The sequence below is a fragment of the Vanacampus margaritifer genome, chromosome 17 (assembly GCF_051991255.1).
Source record: "Vanacampus margaritifer isolate UIUO_Vmar chromosome 17, RoL_Vmar_1.0, whole genome shotgun sequence".
Classification (NCBI taxonomy): Eukaryota; Metazoa; Chordata; class Actinopteri; order Syngnathiformes; family Syngnathidae; genus Vanacampus; species Vanacampus margaritifer.
This window is the reverse complement of record NC_135448.1, coordinates 15449894-15469791: the sequence shown is the minus strand read 5'-3', so window position 1 is coordinate 15469791 and position 19898 is coordinate 15449894. Positions and strand designations below refer to the sequence as shown.

The window sequence follows — 19898 nt, the reverse complement described above, 5'->3', positions numbered from 1 at the left end:
AGCAGTATGCTATTTAACTGGATATATGCAAATGTGAAAAAAGCATTCCATATAGTCCACCGGGCCTGAGTAAAGAGGCTACGAACTGCATTTATTTTAGCATGTCAAGAGATGATGACCCCACAGGGGGGTTGCATAGTGAGAGTCACCAGTCTTGTGCAAGTGATGTGACAGAAACACAAGAATGCCAAGCTGTAGGCAGTAAACAGTCTCTTCCAGGTTGTAGGCGCTCTGCCACACTATGAATGATTCACCATTATGTCATCTTCACGGACACATGCTAGCATTGTGATAACTTGAGGTCGGTGAAAGGTCTTGGTAACACAAGTTCACCCTTGCGGTGTAAGCGGGACTGAGATATATCGCTACAGCGTTGCTCATTAGGTTGGAAAAGAGAGCTAGCAATGTTGCCACCTTCCTTGGTTAGCTTAGCGTTAGCTAGCTGGTACGACAGAACATGGATTTGATTTAAAACTTCACCAAAAGCGTACAAATAATCCGGGTTCTGCCGTTGGCTGTTGTACGGCAAGGGATCCTGGAGGCTAAAGGAAATTATTTTTTAAATCAAAAAAATATATACCATTATGATCAAAGTGGATTTAAAAAAAATTCAAATTGAACATTTTTTAAATTTCACTTTATAAACTCGAGTATTTTTCTCGTAAATGTTGACTTCATAAACGCAAATTTACGATTTTTTTCTCACAAATTAACACTTAAACTCGCAAATTTGTTACTTTATAAACTCGCAAATTTGCCACTTTATAAACTCGCAAATTTGCCACTTAAAAGCCACTGTTTATGTATTTGCCACTTTTTAAAGTCACAAATTTGCCATTTTATAAACAAGTTTTTTTCTCGCAAATTTGCCACTTTATAAACTCGCAAATTTGCCACTTAAAAGCCACTGTTTATGTATTTGCCACTTTTTAAAGTCACAAATTTGCCATTTTATAAACAAGTTTTTTTCTCGCAAATTTTTCAGCAAAAGGAAAAATTAATAACCCATTCAAATAGATTCAGGATTTGGATTGCTGGATTGATGGTAAACGAATATGCACATTTGAACGTTATGAACCAAAATGAACTTCTCTTAACGCATTTTATACTAAATAAGTAACAAGTTTTTTTCTCGCAAACTTGCCACTTTAAAAACTTGCAAATTTGCCACTTAAAAGCCACTGTTTATGTATTTGCCACTTTTTAAAGTAAAAAATTTGCCATTTTATAAACAAGTTTTTTTCTCGCAAATTTGCCACTTTATAAACTCGCAAATTTGCCACTTTTTAAACGCGCAAATTTGCCACTTTATAAACGCGCAAATTTGCCACTTAAAAGCCACTGTTTATGTATTTGCCACTTTCAAAGTCACAAATTTGCCATTTTTATAAACAAGTTTTTTTTCTCGCAAATTTGCCACTTTATAAACTCGCAAATTTGCCACTTTATAAACGCGCAAATTTGCCACTTAAAAGCGACTGTTTATGTATTTGCCACTTTTCAAAGTCACAAATTTGCCATTTTATAAACAAGTTTTTTTCTCGCAAATTTGCCACTTTATAAACTCGCAAATTTGCCACTTTATAAACTTGCAAATTTGCCACTTTATAAACTCGCAAATTTGCCTTTTGCATTTTATACTAAATAAGTGTTTTTCTCATTAAGATTTGCTACAAAAGCAACATTTGGACCAAGGAAAAGGTCAATGGTAAATTGCTATGAATTGAACTCAAGGACAGATCTCTATTGCTTAGTATGATGAGCTTTTGGACATGTACTATGACTTTAGAAAACATGTGCACATCCTTTACAATCAGGGACACGCGTTCCATTGACAGACACAAAGAGAAACATTTTCCAAGCATGTATATATATATATATATATACAGTATATACTGTATACATATATATATATATATATATATATATATATATATATATATACAGTATATATATATATATATCTTGCCACAGACCTATCAGACGTCAAGTGACATTATATGCTAACCCATGCATAGGTAAACCCAACACAGATTTTACGGATGAAAAGAAGTCAAAAGCGTTAAGCAAATTGTTTTTGGGACAATGAACAATGAATATTCATACATGCAAGAACAGGCCCTAAAGTGCTGTCTTCAGCTCCATTCTGTCCCACTTCACTCTAAAACAGCACTTTACTGTAGGCACAATAAATATTCATTAGCTTGGATGTCTTCTTCCCTTCTTCCACCTTGACATTAATGTTATCTCCGAGGAGGGCGAAATAAAGAATATCCCTCCTTCCGTCTCGCTCGCCCCTCAATCTCCTTTTAGCCTCGTCTTCATTCTGTAATACACTGAAGTGACAATATGACTCATGTGATGTTTGTCTTTACTGTGAAAATCAGTGTGGCACAAAATCACGATACAAGGATACAGTTTGGTATCACGTGTGTATTTACAAAAGAGTATCAGGGCAACACTGAATAAAAAATGTCCTACATATCGTGCATAGCAAAAACGGTAGCTCATGTAACAAGTAACATTATAAACATAAACGATATAAAAATGTTGATTCATTTTTCCTTGAGTCAACGGTGGTTGTATTGAGAAACGCAACCCTTTCCGTGTAAATTTGATAATAAAGTGTTTTAGCAGAACATAATGTTGCAGATACAGAAGCATGTGTCAGGCTTGGCCTTGCAAACACCACCAAACTCGCTCGGGCATCTTCACACCCTTAACTTTGTCTTGTTGGGGGGCAAAAAAAACTAAAGGTCACCATCTGTTAAGTATTTGAATGGAATCTAATGTGACACACATGTGCACGCAGTCAGATCCCACTGGACTAAAAGTGAATCTGGATGACCCTTCTTTATAATTTCATGCATGCGTACACAGTGGCGTGTGCAAGCTTGTAAACATTAGCATAAATCTAAATGGGGTTGTCCAGTAACACGTTACAGTCGACAAAGCGCTGCTGTGGATGAGGAGATTTTTTGTATTTGTCATTTCGGAACATACTTAGCAACAGATTATCTTAAAGCAGACTGTCCCACTTTAGTACAGCACATAGAAATTTGCAGATTCAATGTCATATCAGAGGTGGGTAAAGTGTCCAAAAATTGTGTTTGCCACTTTTAAGTGGCGAATACATAAATAGTGGCTTTTAAGTGGCAAATTTGCGAGTTTAGAAAGTGGCAAATTTGCGAGTTTATAATGTGGCAAATTTGCGAGAAAAAAACTTGTTTATAAAATGGCAAATTTGTGACTTTGAAAAGTGGCAAATACATAAACAGTGGCTTTTAAGTGGCAAATTTGCGCGTTTATTAAGTGGCAAATTTGCGCGTTTATTAAGTGGCAAATTTGCGCGTTTATAAAGTGGCAAATTTGCGAGTTTATAAAGTGGCAAATTTGCAAGAAAAAAACTTGTTTATAAAATGGCAAATTTGTGACTTTGAAAAGTGGCAAATACATAAACAGTGGCTTTTTAGTGGCAAATTTGCGAGTTTATAAAGTGGCAAATTTGCAAGAAAAAAACCTGTTTATAAAATGGCAAATTTGTGACTTTGAAAAGTGGCAAATACATAAACAGTGGCTTTTAAGTGGCAAATTTGCGAGTTTATAAAGTGGCAAGTTTGCGAGAAAAAAACTTGTTACTTATTTAGTATAAAATGCATTGTGAGAAGTTCATTTTGGTTCATAACGTTCAAATGTGCATATTCGTTTACCATCAATCCAGCAATCCAAATCCTGAATCTATTTGAATGGGTTATTAATTTTTCCTTTTGCTGAAAAAATTGCGAGAAAAAAACCTGTTTATAAAATGGCAAATTTGTGACTTTAAAAAGTGGCAAATACATAAACAGTGGCTTTTAAGTGGCAAATTTGCGAGTTTATAAAGTGGCAAATTTGCGAGTTTATAAAGTGACAAATTTGCGAGTTTAAGTGTTCATTTGTGAGAAAAAAATCGTAAATTTGCGTTTATGAAGTGAACATTTACGAGAAAAAAACTCGAGTTTATAAAGTGGCAAATTTGTGACTTTATAAAGTGGCAAAGTTTCAATTTTCTTCTCTGAATATTAACCCAATTACCCTGTCTCAGCTTTAAGAACACAGAAGGGACTGATCAAAGAGAAATATAAGCGAACATAACCTGCTCCAGATTCTAAATTAAATTCTAAACTGCCAAAAATATCACTTAAAACACGTAAAAGGAATCCAAATGAAGTTTTTGTTTGCAGTCACCGGTGTGGCAAATCCATAGTACAATTAATGCAATTTTAGCTTCAGGATGACATACAGAAATAAAAACGATGCAAAACTAATTTCAGTGCTTTATGTCACTACAAACCGCAGGTAAGGGAGAAAAACATGGGGGAGGGTTGTGGGAGTTGTCAGCTTCTCTGACAGTTTGACAGTCTGTGCATGTCAGACTGCATACATTTGTCAGTGTACAATCGCGTGTACATGCGAGAAACACATCCATCAAACGTGTTTTTCCCGCACCATATGTATTAAATAGTGGACAGGTCTGCATGTGAGCTTGTGTCATGTCTCAGGTGGGCGTAGAACAGGGTCACAGAGTGCGGTCAATGTTTTAATGAGTGGGAAATAAACACACATGCAAGTGCAGTCTTCAGAGTATATATTAAGTGGACACATCCTGTGTCCGCCTGTCAGGGCATATTACATGAATGTATGAATAATACATACATGACATGAGAAGTAATGTGAGATAAAACCTGTCAGGGCAGCAGAAATCAACGCAAATCATCATTTGTGCAGCCTTGACAGCTTTTATTTCTGGCACAGCACGGGCTAGAGTGGTGGAATAGCTTGTTTATGTTTCCGCTAATAAGCAGCTAACAAGCTAATGCTGCTCACTGATCCAAAATAACCAAACACAGGAAGTGATTTTTTATCTGTCCAGCTGGAAAGCGATCAAACTTGATCAATGTGTGTTATTTCCCAATCATTTCTCCTTCTGTAACATCTCTCCCTCTCCAGCTGCGGTGGAACACGTGGCCGTTTTTTTTTTTCTTCTTCTTCTTTGAAGTGTTGCCAGGCAGGGTATTTATTTCATTATCTCCTCGTCCTCTCGATTTCCTCTTCTTGTTTTTGGGAGTGAGGATCAAGACTCGAGAGGAAAACGAGGGGAGGGGGGGAAGCTGACGCTGCAGGTATGTTCTTGTTTTGTTCAATATTTATGGGAGGCAAACAGCCAAGAAAGGATGGGAGGATGAGTGCTATCGAAGGATACAACAGTTGGATTCCAGTTCTTATTGCAACCCTGCAAACGGATGCGTCCATCTGTACTACATAAACTTGTTCATTGCATATATTTAAGCAGGCATCAGTAGTCGATAATAATTCAACGATGGGGACTCTTGGGAGGTGCAAACAGTATTTGCTGACATAAAGTAACATAGTAGTAAACATCATAATGGTGCTTTATTGATTTGGGGTTTTAAGAAGAATACAGGGCAAACTGTTCCTAGTTAATTTAATGCAATTATTTCTTTACTCATTTAAACACCTTTGCTCCCAGCTGTTTTACTGTATTTTTAACTGATTTTGCAAGGCCCATAGAATATTATGTTCTACTGCTATAAAAACATGGAACCTACCAAAAGAAAGATTACAGTCTCTTCTTTCATCAGGGAAAAAAAAAGTATATTAGTATTTGTTTCCGTTCTGCAGCAATTAGCATTGCAATATAGCTAAGTTTCGTCATTATTCACATTTCTGGTAAAAAAAAATAGCTTATTGCAACATGGCCCTAGTTGATCTCTTATACTCTGCCGCCACCTGCTGGCCGTTTTTTTTTTTTTTTAAATAACTACCATGTCAGAAGCTGCATCAAAGCCTTCTGTATGCTCTTGCATGAAAAAACATAATAATAACAATTAAAAAAAAACAAAAAACGTGTAAACACGTTTTTGGGAGTGAATAACAAAGTATTAAAAAACGTTTTTGTGTTTGAATAAGTTAATGGTTATTAATGGCAACCACCACCTTCCAACACAGAAATAAACAAAATGATTGAAAATGCATCACACCGATTTGATACGGTTTTCCATACATCGGGTGCGAAGCGATTCAAGGACGGTTCGATTTCAAAAAGGAACAATTCGGTGCGACCCAGTGGGATTACAATTTGATTCCGTATGGTTCCTTTCGAGAGGGTTTGATGCAATTATTTTTTTTTTTGTGTTCAGTTTAACTCATTCACTGCCATTGACGGCTATAGACGTTTCATTTGAACTATTTCTACTAGTTTAACATTTTTTTCCCACTTTTGTTAACAAGAGTATGAAAACCTAGAATTTTTTTTACTGTACATTTAGAACAGATATAAAATTATCTAATTATATAAATTGCAAAATATTGGCCGATCCCAATTTAGTCGATCAGGTTGGTGTAAAGTCTACAGCAGATTTTTTTTTTTCACATTAGCAAAACTTTAAATATTTTTTTGAATTGCCCAACTTAAAATTCTATCCAAGTTTGTTGCCTTAACATTTTTGAATTCATGTAACTTTTTTTTTTTTTTTCAGTGCAGGCTCAACGTGTAACTGAGACGGTAAGGTGTCCAATCCAAGTTTTCCCTGTGGGGCTCATTAACAGCTCAAGCTAGTTATATACATGCTGTAGGTGGGTCACATCTTGAATCAATAAACACACAAGTGTCTACTGCGCATGCCTCAAAACTGTTAAGATCTATCATGTCAGCAAAAACTGCTCCGAGACCTTGAAGGCAACATGATTTCACAGGCACCTGCGTGCGTGTGTCTGTATGATGGCTGTCAGGCTGGAGTTATCGTTTGAGTGCCATTGGACAGACGGTTTGAAAGCAAGAGTGTAAAGCAGGCTTCTAGAAAAGTCGTTTTTTTAAAGACAGTTTATGCCCAGCATACTGTTCCTATCATATATAGATCACAAAATCCTTCAACATTATTTAATATATTTTGCAATGTCGCATCTTCCCTTTGGCGTGTCAGAAGTAACATAAGTTGACTCTCCCAATAAAGTATCCAGTCTCAATATGAATGTCATTCACCTCCACTTTTTCTTTTTTCTTTCTTTTTGCAGTGTTCACCTTTTCTCAAAAAATTTGACAGCTGCCTTGAGGTAAAAAAAAAAAAAAAAAAAAAAATCTCCACCATGTCAGCCTTCTCTCTTGGATTGAACCGTGTATATCTCATTTTTATCCGGACCTGTCTTTCAGTGGGGTATATTTTTCCACATGCCTCACTACGCCTTATGCATGATGGATGTATTAAGAGACAGAAAGAAAAAAAAAAAACGGTTGGTTGAGGAGGATGTGCAAAAAAATTACCAAGAAATGGGGAAACAAAAAAATGACTTATGAATTATGCGGGAATGGCATCAAATTGTATTCCTTTTCAAGCATAAGCAGATGGTGACAGATTATGAGCATGCCTGTGAACGTCTGTGTATGTAATCTATTTCTTCCTACAAAAGTAATTGACCTGATACACATACTCACCCACATACAAAAAATATATATATATATATATATATATATATATATGTGTGTGTATATGTATATATATGTATATATATTTAAAAAAAATAATAAAAAAAAAACAAAACATTTATAAATTTTTTTTTTAATTTTTTTTTTTTTTTTTTTAAAAGGAGAGCAATGATGATGTCAAATCGAATGAACAATACTGAGCTCTCCTGGGAAAGAAAAAAACAAAAAAAACTAAACAAAAGTAATTGACATCTCAACAGCCCTGCTAACTACTTTCCAAGGCAGATTATTGAGCCTATCTATGATATGAATGCTTTGATGAACACAAAAAGCAAGCCGAGTAAACAAGAACGGGTCTTTTTTTTTTGCTTAGATGCCATAAATCTGACTTTCATCTGCGTAGCTGTGAAAGGAAATACGATGAAAATACAACAAAACAGCAGGGGCCCTAAAATTGACCCCTGTGGAACACCATAAGAAAGTTTGGGCAGGGTGGGACTTGGAACAACCAAGGCCTGCTTGACTAGTAGGACCTAAGCTACCATTAACACTGCAGTCAGGTCAAACAGAACAAAACCCAACTAAAATGTCATGAGAATTCAGGCCCAATGCCGAGTGTGTCGAACCTGCTCCGCCATGAAGAAAAAAAACAAGGATGACTGCACAATATTGCTTGCTTGTTTTACGGGGGCACCCTGGAAAAGCCTCCATAATTTGATGACTGGAGTTGTGAGCTCATTGAATCTCGAGAGACTTGATGAAGAAGGAGCGAGCCGGGTTCACTCAGAAGTCGGGGCGAAAGTGTGTGCAGCGTTTTCTTCTTTGGTTGGAGTAAAGCAAGTTGAACATGAGAGTGTGCCGTTCCCTGCTTTGACTGGGCTTTTTGGTCAGTTCATTAATTTAAGTTGTGTGGGTATTACATACTGGCAAGTTTACTGCTACTCTAAATTTCTGCCTGATGAAGTTACAGTACAGTGGTTAATTGATTCATCTTGGATGTCTCCCATTTGAAGTTCATTTGCTGATTTCTGGCATGAGTCGGCTCTCCTCCATTATGAGTAGGGAGTGCCTTCATCCACTCGATATTTTTCAACACTACCCCCCAACATGATTGGAAAAAAACATCTAGTACAGATCCCTATTCTATTTTAATACAGTTATTGAATGTCAGTTTGCCCCTGTGCGCCATTTTTAAAAGTTCCACAAACTGGTCCTCAAGAAAAACAATCTCGTTGTGATGGATTAGCGCTATTGTCCTACGGTTGATTTTTCTAGCAGAAAATAAATAACACCTAATGGCTGCCAGTCATAAAATCAATTTTAACACTAATGGCATAATTTGGAAAAAAAGGTTCTCAACAGGTAAGGGCAATGCACCTTTTCCACCACTAATGACACACTGAGGAATAGAAATTTTCAAAGTTTTTATTGAATGCATGATTACTTATTAAAGTTACACCAATGGTATACCTTTTGTTGGAACACTAGCATAGACTTAGTTATCACTTGGGTGTGATTAAAATGAACAGAATGGGAGATATTGATTGAAGGCCTTTACTCGAGAGGCTATTCAGATAAGAATGTTCCAATCAGAAAATGGATGAATGCTGCATTATAAAAAAAAGAAAAAGAAAATATCAAACCGAGTTCAATTGGGTGACAATTTGGACCAAAAATGAGTTCTTCAGTTATACAATTCAGACTGCAGAAGTGGTGCTATATATTGTGTAGATATCAGAAAAAATAAGTCGAGGTGGTTTGCCTGGATGGTTTCATGCCATTTTTGTCACAAAGACCTCACAAAAAGGTTGTAATCCACCTCCTGTTTATTTCCAAATCATGCTGCCGTCTAAATAGATAATTGCATAAACAGCCATTTACAGTACATGCACTTAGAGAAGGAAGGAAGGTGCACGATTTTCTAAAAATGCCACCTTTCACAACCGCAATGAAAAGACTGCCGCTGCTTGAATCTCAGCTTTCCGCATTAGTGTCACCTCATCCGACAACATTTAGTTGGCAAATGAAGTGCGAAGGATGAAGACGGGTTTGGCCAAGAGCCTGAGCACTAAATTTGAGACATGATACTTTTTGATCTGGTGAAAATAGTGTTCCGTTGATTTATTTCAACGGTATCATTGCCTGTTCCCAGACATCTTAATTGTCTCTCTGAATTATATTAAATAAACGGTGAGTGTACGGGCTTGATATAAGTATCCAAATTTCGTGGGCGAGGGGAAAAAAAAGGCTTCGCTCCAGGCTGAAGCTGCACATTCAAAAATGAGCACTTTGGCGTTTTTATTAGTTGCTTGACCGATTGTGGTTGTTTAAAACGCTGCAGGCGCTGATCAGCACAAGTGTGCCATTAAAAATAGATGCACCGCAAACCCATCCCCGGCCGGTTAATGACGCTTATATACAATATATATTGTACATCGTAATCCAAACAGCTAATGTCAGCTTGCTACTGTCTTTGAAGGAGATGAGTCTGCGTGACAAGACTGCGAAGTGTACAATTTGTGTAACGCTAAGCGAAAACCAAGATGGTGTTTTTGCAGAAAATGCTGTGATTTAAAAGGATATTAAGATGGAGTACCGACATAAAAAGACTGCATAATTTAGAAGACCGTGAAAAATATATTATTAAAAGTGATGCACAGATTGAAGTGTAAACCGGGTGCGACTGTATGCCGATGAGGACTTGAAAAACCAGATGTCTTTTATATATATATATATATATATATATATATATATATATATATATATATATATATATATATATATATATATACGGTTTGAACCAGAATATCGTTTTTTTATATATATATATATATATATACGGTTTGAACCAGAATATCATTTTTTATATATATATATACACGGTTTGAACCAGAATATCGTTTATATATATATATATATATATATATATATACGGTTTGAACCAGAATATCGTTTTTTTATATATATATATATATATATATATATATATTTATATATATATATATATATATATATACGGTTTGAACCAGAATATCGTTTTTTTTATATATCAATATATATATATATATACGGTTTGAACCAGAATATCGTTTTTTTTATGTATCAATATATATATATATATACGGTTTGAACCAGAATATAATTTTTTTATTTTTAAGATGTGAGTTCATCAAATCGTTCCACTTTCAAATCAAACCGCCCTTGAATTGTCTTTTGTGTAGCGATGTAGCAATGTTAGCTACTTAGTTACCAGAAGAGGAGGGGTGGGTTGGGGGTCTTTGAAGAGTTTGGTCTCAACGGACTTTCCCCCAGTCACTTCAGCTGTCTTTCATCAGCCCATGAAGGTACCGTGCTAATAGGCTTCCTCCTCACTTTTCCTGTCAAACAAATGGCCTGACCATGCATTCCCCTGAGAGGAAAGCCGTACTATAATCAATGACCACATATATACTATACCTCCCCTTCCTTGTTTTGACTCCTGAATGAACACAATGTGGGGGGAAAAAACAGCTGTCTCAAATGAAATCTCTCATATCTTGTACATAACAAATTCAAATCCCCAAGATTAAGATTCCTCTAATTGGAAATCAACAAATGCTTAAAGATACTAATTGACTTTGACCACTTTTCCCACAGCGCTAATCACCACGCCGGCTTTCCGTAAGCATTCCGGACCTTTCTCGCAGTCTTTCCTTGACGTCAAGCCATTGAAGCATACAGTAGTGTGAGGGGAAAAAGTAGGCAACGTAAAATCTAATCCAATTACAGACACGATGGAAAACACGGGACAGGTTCCCCATAGGCAACAGCGTACCAACAACAATCCTGATTGAAATGGCAGGCCTTCAAACAACATCCATTCCCATTGGAGCAGAGCTAAACAAACCTCGCTCCCGTTGGGCTTCTAGTAATGGGCTGAGGAGAAAGTTGAGGTGAGTGTTTCACATACTAATGCGGGCCAAGTCATTTGCCGCTGGAGTACGTGAGAAGAATGACAAAGTCTTGAATTCAGAGTGAAACTAATTCGACCCACAATGAGAATTTCCTGATACTTTCATTAAACAACTTTGTTTTTGTTCTTTCAGGGAGTTTTTTTTTTATGATAGTTTTTATTTTGCCGTCAACTGCACCAAACATACCTGCAGATAAAACACTGTACTGAACACACTTCCTTGTATAAATGTATAATGAATGACAATGGTGAATGAGAAGTTTTGAGTATTTGAAGGCACAAAAGCGCTATATAAGTGGAAGTCCATTCGTGACTGTATGTACTTGTATATATCTACCATGTAAAGAACTTTGCGAGTCCTCTCGTAAGTGCTACAAAAAAAAAACTTACTTACTGCTTGACTTAACAGATTCGAGACCTTGTTTAGAGATAGAGAATAGCCCAAAATAATCTTTGCATTTCTTTTCCCGGCTTAGTTTCTCCTACAAGAACCAGCAACTGAGTTAGGAAAGACAAATCCTTCACTGTGCTGAGGTCATACATTCTGACAGCTGAATTTTCAACTCAAATTGGTAACAATTTTTTTTTTTTTTTGACCCTTGCATGGAAGCCAAACCCTCCTTTGAAACCCGGACTAATTTAAAACCTGAGGTAACACTTTCTGACATCTTAATGTTTCAACTCAATTTGGTAACAGCTGTTAAAAATCATGACCTTGCATGGAAGCCAATCCCTTCTTTGAAGACTTGCTTTGAAACCCTGACTCCTTTAAAACCGGAGGTCAAAGTTTCTAATAACTGAATTTTTCAACAAAATTTTGTAAAAACTGTTAAAAAATTGTGACCCCGCATGGTGGCCAAACACTCCTTTGAAACCCAGGGTCACACATTCTCACATTCTCAATTTGGTAGCAGCCGTTAAAAATCGTGACCCTACGTGGAAGCCAAACCCTTCTTTGAAACCTTACTTTGAAACTCTGACTCATTTAAAACCCAAGGACACACGTTTTTACAGCTTAATTTTTCAACTCAATTTGGTAGCAGCCATTAAAAATCGTGACCCTACGTCGAAGCCAAACCTTTCTTTGAAACCTTACTTTGAAACCCTGACTCATTTAAAACCCGAGGACACACATTCTCACAGCTGAATATTTCAACTCAATCTGGTAGCAGCCGTTAAAAATCGTGACCCTACGTCGAAGCCAAACCCTTCTTTAAAACCTTACTTTGAAACCCTGACTCATTTAAAACCCGAGGACACACATTCTCACAGCTGAATTTTTCAACTCAATTTGGTAGCAGCTAGTTAAAAATCGTCACCCTACGTCGAAGACAAACCTTTCTTTGAAACCTTACCTGACTCATTTAAAACCCGAGGACACACATTCTCACAGCTGAATGTTTCAACTCAATCTGGTAGCAGCCGTTAAAAATCGTGACCCTGCGTGGAAACCAAACCCCTTCTTTGAAACCCGAGGACACACATTCTCTCAGCTGAATTTTTCAACTCAATTTAGCAGTAGCTGTTAGAAAATCGTGACCCCGCTTGGAAGCCTTGTGCTTGTTCGTGTGTGATTTAGTTAGCTAGAAGTGAATTAAACTAACACTTCTGATAAAGTACATTCAGATCTGGTCAGTCCACATTTAACTTATCCATCATTCCTTGAAGAGTCTAAATATTGAGTGAAAGAGTACAGAAAACTTCGGCATACCCTGTTACAAACTCAGCGGGGGTTGTGTGAAAAGCTGCCTTCCTTAATTTAATTGCCAATTATATTAGTGCTTCGGTTCCTCTGCATACAAGAGAGCGACCAAAACTAATCATAGACTCCAAAAAAAAATGTGTAAATACTCCCACAGGGTTGTGACAGACTCACACATATACAAATACACGTGCACACAAACACCAGAGGCGGGTACGATTCCGGCACTTGCTGCATTAATCACCAACAGAAGAACGTGGCAACAGTCGCTGGAAATACTTCTCAAACTTTTCACCTCTAGTGTCACTCGTTTGATGTAAAAAAAAAATGGTCGGAAGAAAAAGACAAAGGACCCGCAACCCGCGAGAACAAAAGAAATGCAAATACTGTAAGTGATGGATGAAGGGCAACTCAAAATGTCTGCAAGTGCTTACAACACATACAGTAAAGCTCAGCGCGCACCCCTTCCCGTACACAGGTGGTTAAAAAAAAAAAAGCGCTGTATTCGTGAGAAGTGAGAGAGTGAAGAAGACGAGTGACAGGTGTGTTCATCTCGGGAATTCTAAAGTGGCCCGCTTGAAGTTTGTCGGATAGTTGAAGTTTCCAAAATCTGCAAAGGTCTGTCTGAGCACGTTCAAAAAGAATCCGTCGGAGTTGTAGTCAGGTAATGTGACGGGTTGACGCATTCAAGATGAAATGAGTGAGTTAAAATAAGAACAGTGTGAAAGGGGGGGGGGGGGCAAGAAAGCAAATAAAAAGGCTGTAAGATCGGAGCGGAATCTAAAAAGAAATGAGAAATGTAAAAAAATGTGCGCTTAAAAAAGAGCTTGATGTTGGCTAAACATATTTTAAATGAACAGCTTTGTTTGAATGTTGTTGTTTTTTTTCACAAGCAAACTCCCTCATGCTGAAGAAGAGAAAGCCTTTGAGGGGGGGAGAGGTCACCAGCTTTCACGCCAATTTGGCTTTATTATCAGCGAGGAAAAAGACGATGCCAGAAAAGAAGAAAGAGGGCGGAGGAGAAAGTTCTCGGAATTAAAAGGAAGCTATTGATGTCTCTCGCTCCAAGGCCCTCTTTTTTTTTTTCCTCCCCCTCTTCCAAGTTCACATTTTGCACACGGCACTCAGATAAAATAAATTAGGAGGTAAGGGAGAGACGAGGAAAAGCTGTACGATGCGCGAGAAAAGCTAAACAAGGAAAAAAAAAGGGTACTCGGGAGAGACTCCTGTTGCGAACAAACCTGCGTGCCAAATGTTCCTCATTTGGAGAAGCACTTTTATCATCTTTACACATTTTCTTTGAGGCCTACTTTTTGCGTCGTCACATTTTTCTTCACTATCACTGCCAGTGCAAGTATTACAAGCAAATCCAAAGAAAATCAAAAAACTAGTCTTATGTGACAAAGGCGGACTCAGGTCTGGATTGTTGTGCAACTTTAGACTTGGAAATATTTGACCAGTGAAAATAAATTCCGATAAACGAATAAAAGTTGGAAGGTTATAAATACAGAAGGCTCCAGTAAAAAAAATATATATATTTTTTTATTTTTTTAAATAATATAAAAAATATATATATGAAAAAAATAAAATAAAATAAATAAATACAGAAGGCTAAAATCAACAACTGGAGAGATTGATGTTCAAAACACCTCTTATGTCTAAAAATGTCGATCACATTTTTCTTTACAAATCACTTCTATTCTATCCACTATTCTAATACATCAGCCAATTTTAGTGTTGAAAATTGTTGAAGAGAAAATCTCCTAACTTTTAACTTCAACTGTCTGAGAAGAATCGGATAACTCCGCCTCCTCTTGACTCTAGCTTTTTTTGTATTTATTTTTAAACTATGAAAGCCTTTTTTTTTTTTACTTGTCGGCAGTTCAGCGCGATGGCAGAATCTGATGTCCATAAAATTCTCATCGATGACGGTGTAGCAAATTAGCCATTTCGTTAGCATGCCAAACGTTAGCCTGCCAAACATTTGAAAAAGAAAATGTAACTCGATTTGACCATTTTGACGATTTTTTCCAGACCGATAACTACAATTGATCACTTTTTTGAGTACTCGCCGATACGAGTACCGACTCTCATGCTTTATAAACCGTATATAATATAGATACATATTATTTCAATTAACATAAAGACAAAAAAATTTGAACAAAATCCTTTCTGACACAGATGATGATTCGCCTGATGTGTCAATATGACGTAGTATAGCGCCAACTACTGCTGAGGAGGAATTCAAGATTTATTATTATTTTTGCCTTAAATACCTTTGCCTTAAATAGATACCTGGTACTGATACTCGCCCCTTCATCTTAACTCAGGCTCTTACCAAATTGAGTTGAAAAATTAAGCTGTGAGAATGTGTGTCCTGCTGGCCGTTTTTTTAAAAAATAATAACTACCATTGCTTTAAGCCACCTATTCAGCATCAATGCTCTAGAATTTAAAAAAAAAAAAAAAAAAAAGAACATATAAATACGTTTTTGGGACCATGGCCATATTTAAAATAGAAAGTTCACATTCACAAAATTTGTATGCATTCTCAATCTCAGGTGGCTTCTCCATTTTATCCCGCCAAACCCGCGTTCCCGCCGGAGCACGCTAGTACGCGTGCATATTCGCGCCCGCTCAAAGATTTATGATCATTCCGGGTCCCTCGCTCGAGCGGATAGCGGTGACCGCGGACAGACGCGGCGAGCCGGAGAAGGGTAATTTCATCCTCTGTAGGATGAGCGAAACGTACTTGCGCCCCACGTCCTACTTTCCATCGTTTTACCTCCACCTTCGCGCCTGCTCCTGCGCTTCTCCCTCGTGTAAATGTTGGAGGAAAGTGCAATCCATCTAAATCAATATAAAGCGTTTGCCGGACCCGGGTGTCACTTAGTCTTTAATGCAAACACTTTCACAGAAGTAGCAGGTGAGATAATCAAGGACTCCTAAAACGAAAAAAAAAAAAAAAAAAAAAAAGGAGCACGCATGTGAAGGATAAAGATACGGGGAGTAAAGGCGGCGGTTTTGAAAGGGAGGAAGAAGAGGGTGGGAAAAGAAGATGAAGCTCAAGTGTGGACCGAACCACAAGCTAGTGGACTCAATGGATGCGTTATGGAGGGAGGGGATTACATTTTTGTGTTCACACCAGATAAAGAATGTATTGTGACCGGCCACACAATATCAATTTCTGCTAAATGAAAAACTGGCAGCTTACACCGATATGATCAAGTTATTATTTTTCGTCCAAATTTATGCATTCCTTGTGATTTGTTTTGGTGTTTATTCAAAATTGAACGCATGCTGGTGTAGTCGAGAACTTCATGCGGTGGATTTTGTGTCCTCCCTCTGTTTTGCTACTTTCCAATCCTCTATAGAGCCCCTTCTTTTCATCTTAATTCCTTCTTTTGACCCTCGCTGGGTGAGACTTGTCAGTGGAAGAAACTCTGTCAAGTTCTCTCCTCTTTGTCTTTCTTTTTCTCAATTCACGTCTCGTAGGACGGAGAATATTCCCGACGACCCGCAAATTAGGAGGAACTGCATAAGTGGTTATTGAGAGAAGGGAATTATGTAATTTACTGTCATTTTGACGGGAGATATTAAACTATTTCAGGTCACTGACAAACCTTACTGTATATACTACAGCTGTCAAAATAATCGATTAATCGACAAGTAATCCATTATCAAATTCATCGTCAGCTACATAAATAATTGAGTAATTGTTTGGAGCCTTTTTTTTCATTTAAATATGTCCAAATCCTCTGATTACAGCAAATCTATAGTAATTGTTCACTCTTTTGTAGACCTTCATGAAAGACGACAATAAAAGACATTTCAAAACATCTGTTTTTAGTTTGGAAAATGATGACCGAACCGATAACATCGTAAAACATCAACCCCACCCCCTTTTTTTTTTATCATTATACAAATATGAGGTACAAAAATAAACACTAATCACAGTTTAATAAACAGTAATCAAGAAAAAAAAAAGCTTTTGTAATAACTTTAATGCAAAGTTATAATGACTCAAATTAATCGATTAATCGATTGAATAATTGATAGATTACTCGATTCTAAAAAAAAAAATAAAAAATAGATTGTGACATCACTAGCATATACTGTACAAACCTACAGTGAATATCAAAAGTCTACACACCCCTGTTCAGACTCTGGTCAATTAGTGGAGCCCAGAGCTCAAAGTAAGCATGGTGAAGCGGCCTTTAGTCGTTGAGCTGCATGCAAATAATTTGAAAGTAATTTTTGATAACTACATCTACTTCTTTACTTGTAAATGTTTGCAAAGTCTTCTGTTGTTATGTCTAAACGGTGTCCATGTAGATTATTTTAGCAATTTTGCTGTTGTGTTTGTAAATGCTTGCAAACGTGTCAAAGATGCCTTGTCTTGAATATATCCGCATATTATCCGTTTGAACATATTTAAATAGTTTAACTTTAAGTTCACTAAATTATTCTTATTTACCTTGCAAGTCCTCATTTCATTGGATTCGGAGCTAGTATTTTTTTAGTTGGATTGGAAAGCGGCTCTCTGAAAGTTCTGCTGTTTCCAAACAGTCATTTCTACACGTCACAAATTCCAACAATAACCGCGTTTGTATAGAATGGTAATCATTTTATGTTCCAATGCAGATGAACATCAGAATTGTCATATAATACTTTTTTTTTTCCTGGGGAGCTCAGTATTGTTCATTCGGTAATTTTACCGATTTGACATGTCATTTTTTTTTTTTTTGGGAATTGTCATATTATACTCTCAGCATTACGCAATCTAAAATTAAACTAGAGGGGAAATTGAGGTATTAAGCGGCTTTTCTTGAGATGATTCCTTCAAGGGAAATATTAAAGCTGGACTGTGTGATTATGCACGAGCGCTATCCTGATGTCTATCATCCCTCACTAAAAGACCGCCAGTGCTCAATTGTCTGTCGGCATCATCACTTCTCAATTTCTTACCCGGCAGATTGCGGCAATCATCGTCTATGTCTGTTGTCAGATTGCAAACATCTCATTTTTCGGCGGGGGGCATCCCCACAACTTGACTCAATCATAAGACCTTGACATCCCCAGGTGGACTGGATTCCACCCTGAAGTCCGGTTATATGTATTTCCCATCATCCTTCACTGCTCACAAATGTCTGGATGCCCTGGGGATATTTTTTTCAGCTTAAAAAGGGGAAAGTATGCAAGCGGCATATTAAAAATCGGTAGCAAATCTCGCTTTTTTTCCCGGCTTGTATCAGCCACGCAAACACATGCTCAGGCACATGGAAGTATCATCATACAGTAAATTTACCACACTAATGCTTGCCCCGAGCCGTGAGATTAATAGCTTAACGTTAATACGGCAAAAATGTGTTTAAGGAACGGGAAATGTACACTCAAGAGCGTATACAAATTCACTCCAAGACACTCCACAGTCAATAAAAATCTCCTGTAATATTGGGATTATTTATGTTCATGTGGCACATAAATACGTGAAAACACACAAAAAGCCAGAAAACTGTTAATTATACTGCCAATAGAACATCTCTTATTTCAACCGAAACCTGGCCTTATTTCAAAGAATCGGCACTCAATTATAAATAGAAATTAAAAATAGAAAATTTTAAGGAAAATTGCCATATTGAGATATGTCGTTCTTTAACATTATATGTCATTGTTTTTTGTTCTGTTTTTTTTTTTTTTTTTAACAAAATTGTTATTTAGCAAAATGTACAAGTCAAGAATTGAGTACTAGTACTGGTTTTGGCGGATACCGATACATTATCAGTCTTTTTTTTCTTCTTTTTTTTTAACAAAATTGTTATTTATCAAATGTGCAATTTTGCATGTTTTTTTTGTTTTTTTTTACAGCATTGTACCTATTTTATAAAAATTGATGAAGGTTTGAACACGGAGAATGTTTTAAACAAGAGAGAAATGTGAGAAAATGTAAATGCCTCAATGAGAAAAGTGTGTAAACTGTGTGGCGAGGTGTTTTAGAGCCTTAAAACATTTTTGTTTTTATTCTTTTCTGTAGAGCTCAGTATTATTCATTCGGTAATTTTACCGATTTGACATGTCATCATCGTTGCTCTCCTTTTTTTCTTTTTTTTATGTGCATGCGAGTGTGTGTGTATTCATTAGTTCAACTAAAACCTATTAAAAAATCCCTGAAAAAATAAAAATAAAATAAATAAATTTAAAAAATATATAAAAATAAATAAATAAATAAATTAATTAATTAATTAAAAATAAAAAAATCCCATACCGTTCACCTTAACCGAACACTTCCAGCCAGAGTCGTGAGGCCGTCAGGAGACCCGAGGAAGGACCAAAGAAAGGAAATTGGATGAGAATTGTTTCTGAATGAAAAGTAAATACACACTTTGAAATAACGCAATGAATGCTAAACATCTATCCAATAAAATAATGCACTATATAACTTTTTTGGGGGGTGGGGGCATGATCTGTATTTTATTTTATTTTTTTTTTTTTTTTTTTTCTGGAGAGCTCAGTATTATTCATTCGGTAATTTTACCGATTTGACATGTCATCATCATTGCTCTCCTTTTTTTTATGTGCGTGCGTTCATTAGTTCAACTAAAACCTATTAAAAAATCCCTGAAAAAAAAATAATTAATTAATTAATTAATTAAAGATAAATGAATAAAAAATCCCATACCGTTCACCTAAACCAAACACTTCCAGCCAGAGTCGTTTTAGAGCCTTAAAACATTTTTATTTTTTTTTCTGGAGAGCTCAGTA

At 36.5% G+C, this 19898-nt stretch overlaps 1 protein-coding gene across 28 annotated transcripts in view; it reads right to left on the bottom strand.

Annotated features, from left to right (window-relative positions):
* The window catches only part of adgrb2 (adhesion G protein-coupled receptor B2), a 190896-nt gene that overhangs the window by 132279 nt on the left and 38719 nt on the right, over nucleotides 1-19898 (bottom strand). The window contains exon 1 of one of the 28 annotated variants that reach the window (XM_077549633.1): nucleotides 19402-19517. The exons of the other annotated variants lie outside the window; for them this stretch is intronic. The gene's annotated coding sequence lies outside the window, so the exon portion shown is untranslated. Of the gene's footprint in view, nucleotides 1-19401; nucleotides 19518-19898 lie in introns of those variants that run through there. 28 annotated transcript variants of the gene reach the window in all.